Source organism: Protopterus annectens, chromosome 9.part0, assembly GCF_019279795.1.
Source record: "Protopterus annectens isolate FY-2018-M chromosome 9.part0, PAN1.0, whole genome shotgun sequence".
Lineage (NCBI taxonomy): Eukaryota > Metazoa > Chordata > Ceratodontiformes > Protopteridae > Protopterus > Protopterus annectens.
The window spans coordinates 879,743,595-879,762,734 of record NC_056743.1 but is presented as its reverse complement, the minus strand read 5'-3'; the positions used below and the strand labels follow the sequence as shown (position 1 = coordinate 879,762,734).

Sequence of the window (19,140 nt, the reverse complement as noted above, 5' to 3'; positions counted from 1 at the left end):
GAGTGAATGAGTTAATCAATCAATAATATAAAAAGTCTAATTTGGGTAGAACTATTTATTTGTCTCTGGAACAAAAATGCATTCTGTTGGAGCAGTAGCCTCTGAAATTACCTTGCTACCTCTCTTCACTGACTCCTAGGCTCATAGGATACATATTAATTTTGATTTGCCCTGGCTGTGCCTGTAAAAAGGAGGTAGTCATACTGAAATAAACAAATTAATTGAATGACAACAAAATAAACATAATCTTGTCTTTCACTTTTGTTTGAATGATATAGTTCATAGGTTCATAGGTTGGTACTGGGCTATCTGCCCGAAGGCATATATTAGCCCAGCCACGTTGTGTGGTATTCACCGCCCCTTTAGTAGTTCCCTAGACCCTTGTACTAGCAGCTTGTACCCTTGGCCCCTATCTAGTAGTGCTGTTGGTGTGATTCCCGGTGTGAACTTTCTGTTACCCATCCACTCATCAAGGTTCTTCTTGAAGAGTGATAGCGAGGGGCTCTGTCTTATGTAGATCAGGACCCTGTTCCATAGTAAGGGAAGTCTCTGCGAAGGGAATCTATCCCTCCAGCATGTTCTATTCATTGTTGTGTTGAGGTTTATATCCCTAGAGTGTGTAGCTTGAGTAGATTTGGTTTTGCTAAGATGGAGCATATTCAACAGTTCTGGGTTGGACATGGCTCTGTATGTTAGACAGAGATTGCCTCTGAGAAGGCGGTATGCAACAGAGAACAGTCTTAGCTTTTTCAATCGTGCTGCATAGGGCAACTGTTTGAGGCCAGTAATCCTCTTGGTTAGGTACCTCTGTGGTCTCTCCAGCTGCTGGAGATGTCTAGCCAGGTACATTCCAATTGGTGCATTGTACTCAATAGTGGGTCTGATGAGGGAAGAGTAGAGGGACACCATTGCATCCTTAGATCTTGATGCGAACCCTTTCGTGATCAGATGGGTCACATAGAAGGATTTTCTAACCACTTTGGCAACATGGTTATTAAAGGAAAGCTGACTATCTACTTGGGTCCCTAGATCCCTTAATTCTTCTTCAGATTTCAGGGGATTACCTCCTATGTTATAGTTTGCGGGTACAGCTCGAACTTCAACAACTCATAACAGCCCACAAAACCCTGCACCAACCCACCAAAACTCCAATACTCTCTTGCCACATCACACCTTATTATAATCAGAAACAGCTACGCTCTTCAAACAAACTATTGATCAAAACCACTATATCTAATAACTCTGCAGGAGACTGCCTGTTCTCAAACTCTGTTGGAAAAATATGGAATAAACTACCCTCAGATATCTCATCTCTGACTTCTCTCCCACTTTTTAAAAGGAATCTAAAACTGTATCTCAATACAAAATGGCTATGCCCCTGTAGTAACCCAGACTAATACTATTTCCTTTCTTGTCTTCTGCCATTTTGTTCCTTACTACACCCTATAACCCAACAGGCACTGCCTGTTCTCCAACTTTGGTGGAAAATATGGTATAATCAACCATCAGATATCTGATCCCAGACCTCTCCCCCACTTTTTAGACCCATCTACACAGTACTTCAATAAAAAGGCTATGTCCTAATAACTCTACAGGTGACTGCCTGTTCTCAAACTCTGTTGGAAAAATAACGAGACTTACTCTGTTCTCCTTTTTTCTTTACTTTCCTTCTTTCCTATTTTTTTTCCCTCTCTACACCCCTTTCAGCTTTTCTTTACCTCTCATTACACTTCAGCATTCCTCTTATAAAATTTATGCATTGATTTTTTTGTATTGTAATGATTTTTGTGAAGCACATCACGTAGGTTGTAATTTTTGTATTTTTTGGTTCTAAGATTGTAATATGCAATTTCCTGAAAAAAAAAATTATATACTAGTTGTTTACTGTTAGTTTTATACTTGTTATTACTTCTTTTGTAACACCTTCTTAAACCATGTAATACTCATTGGAGCTTTTCTCCCCGGGCCTCTACTGAAAATGGACATATATCCAGATAGACTAGCCCGGTCAACAAATGTAAAATAAAATAAAATAAAATACTCTGTTTTTTCCAAAGGGGATTACTACACATTTTTTTGCATTTAGCTTGAGACCATGGCTTTGACACCATGCATCAGTCTCATTTAGGCCCTTCTAGAGGAACTCCATGTCGGCCGGAGACTCTGTTATAGCACCTAGTTTGCTGTCGTCCGCAAACTTAGTCAGCCACAGCCCTTCTGTGCTTGCCTGTACTTCTGAGAAATATATGCCAAACAGGAGGGGCCCCAGGACAGAGCCCTGAGGCACACCACTCATTACTGGTCTGGATTCGGACATAGATGCCGCTACTCTTACTTTATGGGATCTGTCTGAGAGCCAGTTTGCGATCCATCTTGTGACGTAAGGGTTTATGCCCAGGGTGATGAGCTTATCAATAATACCTGAATGGGGAATGGTGTCAAATGCTTTAGCAAGGTCAAGGTAAGCCATGTGTACCTCCTTTCCCTTATCTATAGCCTGAGTAACTGTCTCAAAGAAATCCACCAGGTTCAGGAGGTATGATCTGCCCTTGACGAAGCCGAACTGTGTGGGGTCCAGCGACTGGAGGTTCCCAATCTCTTCATTTATGAGTTCCATAATGATTCGCTCCATAGCCTTACAGATCAGACTGGTCAGGCTTATTGGTCGGTAGTTCACAGGGTCAATTGTGGCTCCACCCTTGTGTAGTGGGACCACCGTTGCCGTGCGCCATTCTATGGGCACATATCCTGTGGAGAGGCTGAGACTGAACAGGGTATTAAGATGCGGGGTTAATTCCTTTTGGAGCTCGCGTATGACACAGCCTGGGACACCATCTGGTCCCATGGAGGCAGTGTTTTTAACTTTAGATAGAACCTTGTTAACCAACGTATCAGTAATAATTGGACTTACACAACCCTCTGGAATGGTAATAGGCCCTGTAGGTGGTGAGGGGGGGAGAAATTTGCACTGAACCTGTCAGCCAAGATGTTGGCAATGTCAGAAGGGTCAGTGTATTTTGTTCCATTTTGTACTAGGTCAGAACAGACCTGAGCATTGCCATTTAGGTTTTTGACATAGCCATAGAAGGCCTTATGGTTATCCTTGGCATCCTTGGCAACTTTCTTTTCAAAATTAGCTTTAGTTAACTTGATGAGGGCCCTCAATTTCTTACTAATGCTGATCAGGGATGATTTTTCTACTTGAGATTTGGCCTTTTTTTGTATAAGTCTCCTCCTTTTATTGTAAAGTTTGCTTATGGCCAGGGTCCACCAGACTGGTTTCTTCTTGCTTGAGGAAGGAGTCTTGGTTTTATTTGGGATAGCACGGTCCATGCAATCCTGAAGATGCATATAGAGTGCCTTGGTGTAAGATTCCGCATCCTGGATATCATTATCCTTCTGCAAGGGAATAGTGAAGCTTTCCACTTCAGATGCAAGTAGTTTGAAGTTTGCTTTGGAAAGGTTTTTGACTATGGTTTCTTTGACTGGGGAGGTGGAGGGTGAGGATGTCCAGGGTTATCAGTTTGTGGTCGGATCTGACCAAGGAGGGAGTGATAACGGTGTGGTACAATGGGTGCCCATATTTGTGATGATTAAATCCAATATGTTGTCCCCTCTAGTGGGGGAACATACTAGTTGTTCAAGGGCATTTGAATTTATAAATTCTATGAATCGCTGAGCATAGGAGTTGGAACATTGGTAGTTCGCCCAGTCTATACCAGGGTAGTTGAAATCACCCAAGATTATGGTGTTGGGTAGGACCTTTATATTTTCCAATGTCTCAAGGAATGCAGAGTGAGCATCTGGACATGGTGGGTGATCTATAACTGGCTATGACTTGAAATGTGGTTTTGCCTGCTGATAGTTGCGCATGGATGATCTCTGGGGCATCATGCTGTGCTACTAACCTGGAGATATGGGTAACCTTGATGAACATGGATAAACCTCCGCCCTTTGTACTGTGATCCGGTAACTGAGGCCAGAAGGTATGATATGAATTGTAACCTGGCAGTGCTGGAGTGCTCTCTTGAGCCTTGAACCAGGTTTCCGTCACTGCACAAACATCGATTTTCTCCATGCTGAGGAGAGCCTCAAGTTGTGCATTTTGAAGTTGAGACTTCTGGCGTTGAGTAGCAAAACCCTTAGTTTTTGGTTACCTGTGCTGGTTACGGTGGTTGGTTTGTCCTTTGAGCCTTGCCTAAAAAAGGCACTATGGGGACGGCAAGAGCCCTGGCCAGTATTTGAAAACCTAGGGGTGACAGGTGCAACCCATCTCTGGCAAAACAGCGAGGCTTGTCTATCATGTCATCCCAGGCAGACAGACACTGGATCCCCTTAGAATGACACCAGAAGCTTAGCCAATTGTTGAAATTGATCATTTTGTCTTTGTATTGTGGTATCATTCTAGGTGAAGGTAGTATGCTACTCAAGGTCAGGGTCATACCAGCTTGGGCTACATGATCAGAGAGCTCCTCAATGTCTCTTTTCATGTAGTCCAGGGAGGTACGTCTTAGATCATTCACACCAACATGTACAATGACAGCATCATACTTGTACTTGTTCTGGAGTGACCTAAGTGCCTGTGTTATGTGGCGGATCCGAGCACCCAACAGGCAGCTGACAGTAACCTTCTCCTTGTTCAGCCTGGTGAGTGGAACATCCGTGTGCCTTACAGTAGAGTATCCTATTACTAGCGTGTTAGGTATGGTGTTTTGCCTTAAGGGCTGTTGTGAGGCACACTGCTGAGGTGAATTATGTGTTTTCTGGCATGTGTTTGGGGGTGCAGGTTGCTTGCTTGTCTGCTTTGGAAGGCACTGTTTCTTTTTCAGATTGGTGCCTAGTGCCTCTGAATATGTTTTTGTGTATTTATGCGTATGTTTTGCCGGTAGTGGATAGTGGATGTTTTAGGTTCTGATACACTCCAAATACTTCTGAATTACAGACCTTTGGTCATTGAACTTCCTATCCCCCTTTTTTGCATGGACATAAATAAATCACATCCTAATTCTTATCTTTCTCTGTCTCTTGTGTTTCAGGAAGCCATCTTCCTGTTAATTTCTTAGCCCCCATAGGTTTTTCCTTATCTGCTTGATATGTGTCTGATATTGGAATAACAAGCTTAACAGGTTCTAACAAGCACTAAAAAGCAGTGGGTTTACTGTGATTATACAGGAAACAGTGATGGATATAATTGTAAGAGGTTTTTGGCAAAAAAAAAAAAAAATCAATATCATTGTAATACTGGTGGACATAATTAAAGCTCCAGGGTATGCAAACCATGCAGAGTAAATTCAGCAAATTCAAACTCCTACAGCAAACAGAAACAGTATGTTACTGCAAATATTCCTTTATAAATTCTCACATTGCACCTTAAAAGAATTACTTGCCTAATCTGATCAGTAACACATCAGACTGAAATAAAAAGATAACCACATACATTGTAAATGGAATACAAAGTTTATGTTTCTACATACGTCCATCGCCTTTGTAACCAAAAACAGATGAGTGTCAAAGGCTCTGACTTCCTCATCTTTGTTTTGCCTAGAAATGTTATCACCTACTCTTAGTTACTTTTTTGTTTAAAAATAATATTATTCAGAAAACGCAAAAAGTTTGCATTTTAATATGACATGTAACTGGATGTCGAAATGTAGAAGCTGGAAAAGACAATATACTGCTCAAATCAAACTTCAGTTTAATTATTTAATGCTGTCAGGGCTTGTTAAGGGAAGCACAGACATGTCAGGACACAGAATAACATAAAGAGCAATAATTACTTAAAAATGCACATAACTGTAAAAGGCAGAAATACTTAAATCAGAGATACTTAAATGTGTTACCAAGCTGTATCTAACTTATAGTTAAAAGTATTTAAAACTAATTCTGTCCAATCAGTCAAAGAAATTAAGCTGAATGCAGAACTAATGAATTACTGGTTTAACAGGGTTCTGCACCTTTAAGCTGTCATGCACAAACTGCAACTTGTGAGCTCAAATGTCTGGCCCATCCCCTGCTGGTGATGTAGCTTTCACCTTTCAACCCTGACCCCTCCTCAGACTGGCTTAGTAACCTCACCACTTGCATTGTGGGAAAGGAATCCCCAGGGCTGTCCTAACCCCACAGAGCATGCCCAGTAGAAAACTCCATGACTTTTTTTATTTTGGCAGAGAAAAGAAAACAGCAACTAGAGTGGAGTGGTAGTCGTGACTGTCTAGTTAAGAAGCTGCAGTGGATGTACAGCCAAAGAGTAACAAGGACATGAGGTTGTGATTCCAGGATCAATAATGAGGAGAGCTGAAAAAGGAGGAGGAGATAGTGGTGGTACAGGGTGGGCAGACTGCCTGAAATGAAACACTACCCCTGGAACTGGGATCACATTCCACCCACAGAAAAAAAGGCTACACTACAAATTATTTAAGACAAAAAAGAACTGCAGAATGCTACAAGTAAAGTATCTGGAATTAACAAGGAACGGAATTACTCTCTGTGTTTGTTACTAATGGTTTCTTCAGGAGCTCTGAGCTGGGTAGCCAGGGCAACAGGGGAACAGAACTACAAACTTGTGGTCCAGCCGCTAAGCTTGAAAAAGAACCTAAAATGCAAAAAGGTAAGATCTCTGCCTTGCCCAAATAGAGAGGTAGTCCTAAAAAGTATGTTTAGTTACTTGTGGATTTTCTTAATGTCTGTTAAAAACAGTTGCTTCTGTATAAGAACTGCCAAGCATAACAACTTACAAATGGGGACTTTCAGGGTGATCAGGAGTTTCACGTGGACTTTGAGTACGTATGTTTTGTACTGTGTAATGAGAAAGGGAGGCAGAAACAGATGTCTCTATGGAAATGTGATGCATACACTTTTCCATTTCCATTCTGTTTAAATGACAGTTTGGTGGATATTGATTATGTGAAGTTGCTGCTTTGCATGGTTTGCTGTGTAAAAAAAAATAGTTCATCATCAGAAGTTAAATGTTCATTTCCCATGAAAATGACATTGCTTGTGAATGATATTAGGCAAGTGATTTGAAGGTACTGCATTCCGTTACACTGCATAAGTGGATCGGATGTTATGTATGATCTTGCTTTTAAAAAAACGTTTCAAATACTTGCAGTGGATGAAAGAAATGCAAATGCCACAGAGACAGCAAAGGTGTTTGACTACACAGGCCATCATAACTAAATGAAAACGTTGTATATTGTTTAGCTTGGTGAATGTAGCAGCTTTGATGTTTCGCTTTTAAAAGAAGCAGATGTGTTCATTATTTATTTGTATACTTTTTGCAATCAGATCAATTAGTTCTTTTTTTTTCCCCCATTTGTTAATTGCAGAGATAATCACAAAGTCACAGTATGCTGTCAGTTAATCACACTGATAGATATTTCAAATGTGTTAAGCAGCACGTTACTCAGAAGCATTGTGACACATGAGGTGAAAATTATTTTTTAACCATTCTGGAAGATTTAGCTACCTTATAATTGTGTATTATGTTTATTTTTATACATTACACTTTAGGTCAGTTTGAACTTTTTTCTCTGTACATTTTAAGTGCACAGGTATACTATAGGAGGTGTGTATCATACATGACAGCAATTACAAATGTGTGATTGTGCTGTGGGCCTTCATTTACTTATTTTGTGTATATTTTTTGTGTTGCTTTCTGTCAAAATTGCAGAATTCTCCCAAGGTTGTATGGGCACAGTGGATGTTACATTAATGAAGGGGAGATGTGGGGTTTGTGCTCCACATCATAAGAGCCATTAGTTATTTTTCTATTAATACATTTTTATTTGACTGGTTCATCAATCAAACCTGACTTGATGGGCCTTACTGTATCCGACTGTATATTTCCATGGAACTGGTAGAGTTAGGACTATTGCATTTCAGCTTAGCAGGTGTGGTTTAGGGTTACTGTATTCCTTTTTCACAGATGCTGTGTTCTTACTGAGCTCTGGGGTTGGAAACTCTTTTTCTTTCTTTCTTTCTGAAGGACAGTATTTTCCTAAGGTAAAATGGTTATGCGGTGGTGAGTTTTTCTAAGATGGAGCATTTGGGAGACATTATTATTTCCAAAGAACTGGTCCGGGTGGGCAGTATACTTTTGCTGAGACAGTAGTATTGGGGGCACTTGTATTGCCATTGAGCTAATGACCATTGAGCTAATGAGGTTGGGGGTAGTTGTATCCCCAGTTAGGTGGTTGGGTAGGGGAACATTATATTCCCACTTGTGTGAGAATGTATCCCTACTCATCTTTTGGGTTGGAGACAGCAGCATGTTTTACTGAGATGTTTGAGGCAATGTAAATTGTCATTTGTGCAAGAATGCATTTATGCTGCACTGTGGAAATGGAAGAAGGTGTATTCCCTTTAAGGATATTGGACTGAGAATCCGCATACCTGTTCTAACTTGAAGGACTGAGGCACACCATATTTCCAGTAAGTTGGTAGTGGTAGTTGACAGCAAATTATTTCTTGGTAGATGTGGTTGATAAACTGTACTTTTCCACTGAACTACTGAAGTTTAGTACGACATTTTGTCACTGAGAGACTGATAGTTGGTACAGTTTATACATACCTAATCATTGATAATCGGAGCAGTGTATTCTTTCTGATTCACTGGTTTTGGATATGCCATACTTCTGATGACCTGCTATGCTTGGGTTAATGTATACATTGTGAACCTTTTGTACCGGAGAGATTATATTCCCATTGAGCCATCGTACTCTGGGCAGCATAGTCCTACTGAGCTGGAGGTAATAAGGACAAAGTATTTCTTCTTAAACAGTGTTGCTGGAGACAACATACTCCTGCTGTCCCAGTGCTGTTGGACAGAGTGCATTCTCATTAAGTCTGTTGTACTGGAGTCATGTATTCCCACTAATCCAGTGGGGGTGGTGGATGCAGTATATTCCCGCCATATTAGTGTCTTTCTGGGCAGAATGTTTCCACTGAGCCAGTGGAGATGTATGAGATATTTTCCCACTGAGCCAGTGGTGGTGGGTATGCCGCATTCCCACTGAGTTTATGGTAGTTTAGGTGGAAAATTTCTACTAAGCCAGCAATGGTAGGGACAGCATATTCCCTTTGAGATAGTGGGGGTTGGAAAAAGTGTATTCTGTTTGAATCACTGGGGCCAGAAGCAACAAGTTCCATCTGAGCCAGTGTGGCCATTAGCAGCATCTTCCCACTAAAGCATTTGGGGCCAGAAGTGGCATATTCTAGTAAGCCATTAATTCCCACATAGTCAGATTACCAAGAAGTTGTGTATTCCCACTGAGTCAGTGGGGCTGGAGGTGACATATACTCACTGAGTCAGTGGGACTGCAGATGACATGTTACCACTGAGTCAGTGGGGCTGCAGATGGCATGTTACCACTGAGTCAGTGGGGCTGGAGGTGGCATTATCCCACTGAGTCAGTGGGGCTGGAGGTGGCATTATCCCACTGAGTCGGCGGGGCTGCAGGTGGCATTATCCCACTGAGTCGGCAGGGCTGCAGGTGGCATTATCCCACTGAGTCAGCGGGGCTGCAGGTGGCATTATCCCACTGAGTCGGCGGGGCTGCAGGTGGCATTATCCCACTGAGACGGCGGGGCTGCAGGTGGCATTATCCCACTGAGTCGGCGGGGCTGCAGGTGGCATTATCCCACTGAGTCGGCGGGGCTGCAGGTGGCATTATCCCACTGAGTCGGCGGGCTGCAGGTGGCATTATCCCACTGAGTCGGCGGGGCTGCAGGTGGCATTATCCCACTGAGTCGGGGCTGCAGGTGGCATTATCCCACTGAGTCGGCGGGGCTGCAGGTGGCATTATCCCACTGAGTCGGCGGGGCTGCAGGTGGCATTATCCCACTGAGTCGGCGGGGCTGCAGGTGGCATTATCCCACTGAGTCGGCGGGGCTGCAGGTGGCATTATCCCACTGAGTCGGCGGGGCTGCAGGTGGCATTATCCCACTGAGTCAGTGGAGTTGGAGGTGATGCATAAGCTTTCATATTCCCACTGAGTCAGTGGGGCTGCAGGTGACATATTGCCACTGAGTCAGTGGGGTTGGAGGTGATACATAAGGTTGCATATTCCCATTGAGCCATAGGGGCTGGTGAAGGCAATTTCACACTGAGTCAGGGGAACAAGAGGTTGCATATTTCCACTGAGCCAATGGGACAAGAGGTAGCGCATATACAGAGAGCCAGTGGGCTGAAGGTGGTGTATTGACACTGAGCCAATTTGTTCTGAACCAGTGAGCTGGGGATTGTAAATTCCCTCCAAACCTGTTGGGGTTAGCTTAGAGTTTTCCTGTTGAACTGTTCCTGCTGAAATCAGTGTGGTCTGCCTGAGCTAGCAGATTTGGGGTGAAATTAGTTTTCTATTTGAACTGGAGTGTTTGAATGTGAGACTGTTCTGTATTATCTACTACAGTAGGATGGAAACTGTATTTCCACTGTTTTGGTCATATTATGTTGATCATTGGATATCTCAGTGAGATGGCACGCTGAAACACCAGGATACTCTTATTGAGCTTGTAGAAGGATTCCATATTTTCACAGAGACCTGGTGTGTGTGTGTGTGTGTGTGTGTGTGTGTGTGTGTGTGTATGTACTAAAATGGGTTGGGTAAGATATTCCCACTGAGTTCATAGAAGATCTGGTAGCTCGTACACTGTTTTCAACAGTTGTTCCACCCACCCCCACGCACACATTCTTGCCAAAACAATGGCAAACTTTTATTTTTATTTACGCATTTGGTTACTGGATAATTAGTTTTTCAAGGAACTTTCAAACATTCTTCAGAAAAACATAAGCAGTAGATAACACATGGGACACCAAACCATAAATAAATATTCAAGGGTAAATAGTTTATAAGATAAAGAGACTGGATAAAATAGGTTCATAGGTAGGTACTAGGCTATCGGCCCTGGGGCCTATACAAGCCCAGCCAAAAATGTACCCTGACTTTTGCCACCCAAGAAAATAATTTTCCTGTGCCACTGTCGAGCAGAGCCACAGAGGTGATCCCCGGGGTGAATTTCCTATTTCCCATCCAATCATCCAGGATTTTTCTTGACAAGTGCTAATGAGGAGCTTTGTTTGATATAGATAGGTAGTTTATTCCAGAGTATGGGAAGTCTCTGGGCCAGGAATCTATCCCTCTGGCATGTTCTGTTTATTGTGGTGACAAGGTTTAGGTCCGTAGAGCGTGAAGCTAGGAGGGATTGGGATTTCTTTTAAGTGGAGCATGTCCAACAGCTCACATAGCTTTGTATGTTAGGCATAGATCACCTCTGAGTAGGCGATATGCGATGGAGTAAAGCTGGAGTTTTTTGAGACGGTCTGTGTAAGGCATCTGTTTGATTGTGAGGTATTTCTGCAGCATTTCCAGTTGTTGTAGATGTCTTCTGAGGTACATACCAAAAGGGGTGTTGTACTCTATAATGGGTCTAATGAGTGATGAGTAGAGGGGAACAATGACCTTTTTTTTTCTGGATGAGAAACCTTTTGTGATGAGGTATGCCACGTAGAAGAATTTCCTGACTACTGTGGCGATGTGATTATCAAAGGGAGACTACTGTCCACTTGTGTCCCAAGGTCTCTTATCACACTTCCGGTGTTAAGTATACTACTGCCTATGTTGTAGTTCATGGGTACAGAGTTTTTACCAAAGGGGATGACAATGCACTTTTTTAGCACTGAGTTTGAGGCCATGGCTTTGACACCAGGCATCTGTCTCAGTGAGGCCCTTTTGTAGGATGTCCACATCATTAGGAGTTTCGATTATGGCTCCTAGTTTGCAGTCATCTGCGAACTTCGTTAGCCAAAGACCTTCTGTGTTAGCATGTACTTCTGAGAAATAGATACCAAACAGGAGAGGACCCATGGACTGAACCCTGTGGTACTCCACTTGTCACTGGTCTGAAGTCGGATTTGGAGTCTGCTACTTTCACATTGTGGGTTCTGTCAGTGAGCCAGTTGGCAACCCATCTTGTGACATAGGGATTTATACCTAGTTTAGTGAGTTTATCTATAATTCCAGAGTGGGGGATGGTGTCAAAAGCCTTGGCAAGATCTAGATAGGCTGTGTGAACCACCTTACCCTTGTCTACGGCTTTGGTGACTGCTTCAAAGAAGTCTATCAGGTTTAGGAGACATGATCTGCCTTTTACAAACCCAAACTGGGTGGGATCCAGAGTTTGGAGATTACCAGTGACTTTGTTTATAAGTTCCATGATGGTACGTTCCATGGCCTTGCAGACCAGGCTTGTCAGGCTAATGGGGTGGCAGTTCCCGGGGTCCGTGGTGGCTCCCCCCTTGTGGAGTGGGATAACCGTTGCTGTGCACCATTCAGCAAGCACAAAGCCTGAGGTGAGGCTATGATTGAACATGGTACTTAGGTGGGGTGCCAGTTTGTTCTGTAGTTCGTGTAGAACGCAGCCTGGGATGTTGTCTGGTCCCATGGATGCTGTGTTCTTCGCTTTGGAGAGTGTGGTTTTTACCTGTGCGGCCATGATTACAGGAACTTTGCATTCTTTCGGTATAGAGATGGGCTCTTTAGGGGGTGAGAGGGGGGTAAAGTTAGCACTGAACCTATCTGCCAGGATGTTGGCAATATCTGTTGGGTCTGTATGTTTAGTGCCATTGTGCTGTAACTCAGAACAGATCTGAGTGTTGCCATTGAGATTCTTGACATAGCTATAGAATGGTTTGTGGTTGTCTTTAGAATCAGTGGCGATTTTTGTTTTCATAACTAGCTTTGGAGAATTTTATCAGGGATCGCAGCTTCTTACTGAGGCTGACCAGGGAGCTCCTCCACTCGTGGGATTTTACTCTCTTTTGCAAGAGTTTCTTCCTTCTGTTGTACAGTTTGTTTATGCCAGGGGACCACTAGATTGGCTTCCTTTTTTTTGGAGGATAGCGTCTTGGTTCTCTTTGGAGGTGTTGTACCCATATGTCAATCGGAAGATATGAAAGCAATAAAGCAGAGGTATTGTAAAACTAAAAAGAAATGGACAATGAAAATTTGTGCTGGTAAATTCACACATAGACACATACAGTGTGTATATATATATATATATATATATATATATATATATATATATATATATATATATATATACACACACACACTGTTTCATTGTCCTTCACCTTCCATGTCGGGGGGGGGGTTGTACCCCTGCAACCAACTAACATTAATGTTTTAACTCTGAGGTTGCTGTTGTCCTCAACCATTTTCTAAGTAGTCCATATGTGAAAGCACCCAGCACACTGTGTAATGTCACCACATGATCTGCAACAAAAAAAAAACTTTTCAACTCTGCTAATGATAACTCCATACCTGGCTGAATTTCATCAGTTCTCCCTTTATCAACCACCTTTGCTTCAGCACAGATATGTTAGTTACGTTGGTGTCACTTACTTCCTTTTGTATACTGTCTTAAGAAAGAATGAGAGAGAGAGAGAGAGACCACACGTCATTCACCTCACTTTATTACCTGAATGATATAGTCAAGAGCAGTGACATATTTTACCCTAGCATGACTTGTTTGTACTCTCGCCTAGGACTGTCGTACATCTGACTAGCAAAGCTGAGAATGACACCATTCCCGTTCCAAAAATGTAGCAAGACTGAGGCAGGTTTAGATCCACCTGTAGGGAAAAAACTATAGACTCCTAGATTTATGGTTGAAAGTAATAGCTTTGAATTATTTGGAAGCCAGTGGTGCATAGAACTGAAGGCTGTATGGATTTGCAGGAGTAGCTTCTACCAAGGAACAGAAAGGTTGTACTAAACAAATATAACAGAATTCATTGAGTGAGTAATGCCAACGTTAGGTCAAGAAGGGCTGCAGGAAAAAAGGGCATTTGACACAGTGCAGTATAACCGATTAACAAACAGGAGTACCCAGAACTGGTGGTGTGGTTGAAACACTGTCTAAGCAATAAGACCTAGAAGGTTATGGTAAACGGGGCTGCTTAAATGAAAGGATTTGGCCAGTGGACTGCAAAAGAGGCCAGTGATGTGCTGTTTTTATTCTTTCTTTAGTTGTCTTTTTAAATATACATCAGTGAAAAACTGGAAGAAAAAGTTTGTCTTTTGTAGATGGTGCAAACACATGCAAAAGGGTTGACACACAAAATGTGCAGAAAGGATGAGAATAAACTTGGTAAATTCGAAGGAAGGTTCTAACAGATGGCACTCATAATACATCTGACAAGCAAAATAAGTAAGTAAATAAATACATATTGAAGAAGTCCCCAACTAAAGGGTAGCAACAGGAGCAACAAATGAGGAAAGGGACCTAAAGGTAGTCCTGTTGTGTGACCTTAAGGAAAGCTAGCAGTGTAAAGGAAGCAGTAAGGAAGACTGGCAGATTTGTGAACAGCAGAGTAAAGAGACATCAGCATGAGAAACCATGGAGGTAATATCGCTCAGTAGAGCTGCTTGGCAAGAGCCTGATTTAGTGTACTTTTCTCTGTTTTTGGAGACCTCATTAATCTCAATATGCAGAGAGGACTGAAAGAGTTCAGAAGATGGCAGTGAAAGTGGTTCAATATCTCTATCAAGAAACATACAAAAAGGGTGAGTATGGTAGACATATTCAAGTAATTTAACTTATGGATTTGTAGCTAGGTGAGTGGAACTGTCTCCTTCCTAAACCTTTTTTTAGTCATGACCAGTGTTACATTTTGCATAAACTCTTGTATGTGTATATATGTAAAGAGAATTTTAAAATAGCCAGTTGAACATGTCTTCATGTTTTTGGGAAATAGAACAAAAAGAAGTACTAGGGAAAAAAACACATTATCAATGTAATTAGAGGTGAAGAATGAACCCACACCCTGGAGTTCTAAGGTAGAAACCTTAACTGCATTCTCAGTGGTTTCAGTAGAATGTAGGTGGCTGCCTTGTTAAAAAAAAATATATATATATATATATATATATATATATATATATATATATATATATATATATATGGGTGAGAACAAGAGGAAACAACTGAAGATATACAATGTCATGCTCAGGGGGAAACTTAAAAATATTATTTCACAGGAGTAGTAGTAAATGATTGGCACAAACTGCTGTAGTAATTAATAGAGTTTAAATTGTAAGAGAATTTCAGAATACATGGAACATGTTGTTGGGATTTCAAAAGCAACATTACAAGATAAATAAAAACTCCAGCAAGCACACTACCCTGGATTGGATACTAGTCAGTAAGAACCCCCAGTCATATATAACAGGCTGCTTATCAGATAGCCTCAGTGATCACTCCCCAACATTCCTACTCAAAAAATACCTGTACCAAGCTAAACCTGTCATCTATCATCAAATACGTAAAAAATAAACTTTAACCCACTCGCATTCATCTCATCCCTCAAAGAATGTAACTGGCATGCTCTAAAGTACCTCAGTCTAGATGGCGCAGTTGAATTTTTTAATACTACCTTCCTGAACATCCTTAATTACCATGCCCCCATAAGATTTTCCAGAACCAAAGCACAACCCTCCCCATGGCTACAGAAAACCACTAAGTCAGAAATGAAAACCAGGGATAAAGCCTGGGAGCACTGGCAAAACCAAAACCCCCGCAGCTAGACAGAAATTCCTAGAACTACGCAATAGAGTCAAAAAGCTAATAAAACAGGACAAATTCCAATACTACCAGTCTGCCCTAGACTCCTCACAACACAGCCCCAAACAATTCTGGTCTTCCATAAACTCCATCCTCCACCCAGGTAAAGTCAGTACCCCTCCTTCTAACATCCCTCACTCCTCAGAAAATATTGCTACTTCATTCAACACACACTTCACCCAAACCATACTATCACTAGCTAAACAACACAACCCCCCTCCCCTCCAACCCACACCTTCAACTAGTAATCTCCCCACTGCCTTCTCTTTTTCTCCTGTACCTACCTCCAACATAAAAAAACTGTTAACTAAACTTAAACCCACCAAATTAGCAGCAGACAACCACCCAAGTGAATACCTACAAATCGCAGCTGATGCACTGGCCTACCCAGTATCCATCTTGATTAACCGATCTCTGTCAGAAAGTTACATTCCCACATTGTGGAAAGTCTCACATATAATTCCCCGCCACAAAGGCGGACCCTCTGCAGAACTAACCAATTACCGCCCCATAGCTATTCTCTCTCCACTCTCCAAAATACTAGAGAGATGCATACATCTCAGGTCTCAGACTACCTCCTTACTAACGACCTCCTTTCCGGTACTCAGCATGGTTTCCGACCAAACCATAGCACCACCACTGCCTTACTCTCCTTTACTATCACTATCCTTCAGCATAAAAACAATGGCTATCTCTCCTCTGCTACTTTCCTAGACCTATCTAAAGCATTTGACATGGTCCCACACAAACAACTTATCTCTGTCCTCAATAACCTATCCTTCTCACAATCAGTCACCAACTGGTTTCAGAGTTACCTGTCTGACCGCCAACATTCCATTGTATGGCAGAATGACATATCTCCCCAACTACCTGTCTCCATAGGGGTTCCCCAAGGATCCATCCTTGGACCCCTACTTTTCTCTGTTTACACCAATAATCGCCTCTGCCACCAAACGTGGCACACTCATCCAATACGCAGATGACTCAACCATCATCTGCTCAGCCCAGTCCCTACCCAAACTGCAAAAAGTCACATAGGAAGCCTTTTCCTCTGTTGAAACATGGTTATCCGATGCCCAATTAATACTCAACCCAAACAAAGCTAAACTACTCAGCTTCCAGCCCACCAAACATACTCAAAACAACTCTCACTTTAACATCACAGCAAAAGACAACACCACTATATACCCAACTGAACACACCAAATTGCTAGGAGTGGAAATAGACAATAAACTAAAATTTGACATTCACATATCCATGACCATAAAAAAAGTCCACAAAAAACTAGGGGCATTATACAGAAATAAACAATTTCTCACCAAAGCAGCAAAGATTTCAATAGCAAATTCCCACCTTATCTCCACCCTACTTTATGCCTCTCCAGTATATACCAACCTAAGGCAATGTGATCTAAACAAGCTAGAGACCTGCTACAACAAAATCGCCAAATTCGCCACAGGGGCATCCTACCGTAGTCACCACTGTCTCTCACTTGCTGAACTGGGCTGGCTTGAACTCCCTCACCTCCTACAGTGGTATCTACTCTCAGTCGCCCAGAAACTAGTAAACCATCCACTAAATGTCCCATCCCTCCAGAATCTACTCCAACCCTATCGCACCACCAGACCACTAAGATCCAGCAACAAAAATCACTTGCAGATCACTAAAGCCAATAACTCTGCTGGTGAAGCACTATTCTCTTGCGCCATAGCCAAATTATGGAACTCACTCCCACCCACAATTACCTCCGTACCATCATGCACCAACTTCAAAACTTTATTAAAAGCGCACCTAAAAACATGCTGGCTATGCCCTTGCAACTCCCACTCTAATATCATCCACCCCATCCAACTACTACCTTTCTTTCACCTCCACTAACTACCTTGATGATAGCAAGCTCAGATGCTCATAAGCCTAGTACTTAACATACAGCAGGAACTTCTCATTGTTACATTTGTTAATGCCTGTTATGTACTTCACAGATAAAGATTCTAGTTGTCTACTGATGTACTATGTTCTTCTTCTGTAAATATGTTGTAAGTAATTTCTATGTTAAATTATTAATCGCTATGTAATCCAATGTAACTACTGTCTGTTTATTTTACTGTGGAGCTTTTCTCCCCGGGCCTCTGCTGAAAATGGACCCACGTCCAGTCGGACACTCCCGGTCAACAAATTTAAACAAATAAATAAATAAATAAAGCTATATGATGTATAGGATGTGTGGCTTATCCAGTGAAATAGACAGGCTGGATGGCCAAGCAGTACGTACATGATATTCAATATCTGCTTTTGTGTTATGTAAATTAATGTTAAATAGAAAGATCTTACAGTGAGGTATGTGAGTTTTTGGTTTCAACATTGCTAAGGAGAAGGTAGCTGTTAATATGCTGAGTGGATGTAACTTTGAATAGCTAAGATGCTGTCCTGTAATGAAGAATATCAACACAGTTACAAATCTTCAGCAGTGTCTGAGTTATCTTAACTGCTGCTATGAGGTAGGGCACATGAGTTAAGTTTCAGAAGGGAAGAGGCAGTATGTCTTGCAAAATTGAAACATAAACATTTTTAGATTCTGATGTGTGTACGACGGTATATACAATAGTCAGGCAATATTGTGGTTAGCAGATATTCCTAACATTTTAGTGCAGGTGTTTGGTGTATGTAACTTTGAATCTAGAGCACAAGTGGGTAACTGTAGGATCGAGTTTTCTTCTTTTGTGAATTTTGCTGTGCAACAGTGGTGTAGTTTGTAATCTTGGGCTAATTGGTGGTTTTCTGTTCAAAGTGCTCAGACAGTCATCGTTGAACATTCTTCATGTTTACTTGTGTGGATACAGGCTAAGAGGAAATGCAGACAATCCCTCTGTGCCACTGCCGTCTTGTCACTTTTATGTTCTTAAGTCAAGTTGTCCAGTACAGTGGGAAGGGGGAGAATGCAAGGGTGTTGGGAAACTAATTTTTTAGTTTGACACTGTGTGAATTTTCACAGCTAAGCACATGGCACCCTGTGGATATTTTCAGAGTGAGTGTAACTGTAGTGTGTGTTACCATAATGGTGAATTCCTTTCTTAAGTGTGTATTTATTCATTTTGTTTCCTGTGTCAGTTAGTTGGACAACATGCATTGCGGAGGGTCTATGTTTGATTTCATGTACTGCATTTTGTAACCTTTTCATTCTCGTGTTCTGTAGCATATTCATTTTGGAATTTCAGGTTAACCCTTTGGGCTTCATCCCCACCAATTTGTACTACTGACCTTTCAGGGAAATTAAAGGTATGCGTGCTTAGCAAGTTAGAAGAGGTCTTTCTGACATGACTCCTTAAATCTGATGCATCTAGAATCAAGTAGCTCAGCCTGTAAAAACGGCCAGTCCTTCCCCCTTTCCCACCATGCACATCTCCTCCAATTTCTTTTACAATTCTGCACCCAGGAAAAACATAAACCATTAGGAAGTTGAAGTTAAACTTAAAAGAAACTTATAAGAAGGAGGTGCTGGGAGGTTTAGTTACATCCAGTGGGCCT

The 19,140-nt window shown here is 41.8% G+C and overlaps 1 protein-coding gene across 1 annotated transcript in view; it reads left to right on the top strand.

Moving 5' to 3' along the window:
- Window positions 1-6,142: 6,142 nt before the first annotated feature.
- Window positions 6,143-19,140, top strand: part of MBD6 (methyl-CpG binding domain protein 6) — a 613,628-nt gene continuing 600,630 nt past the window's right edge. The window contains exon 1 of the mRNA XM_044083610.1: window positions 6,143-6,607. The gene's annotated coding sequence lies outside the window, so the exon portion shown is untranslated. The remainder of the gene's footprint in view (window positions 6,608-19,140) is intronic.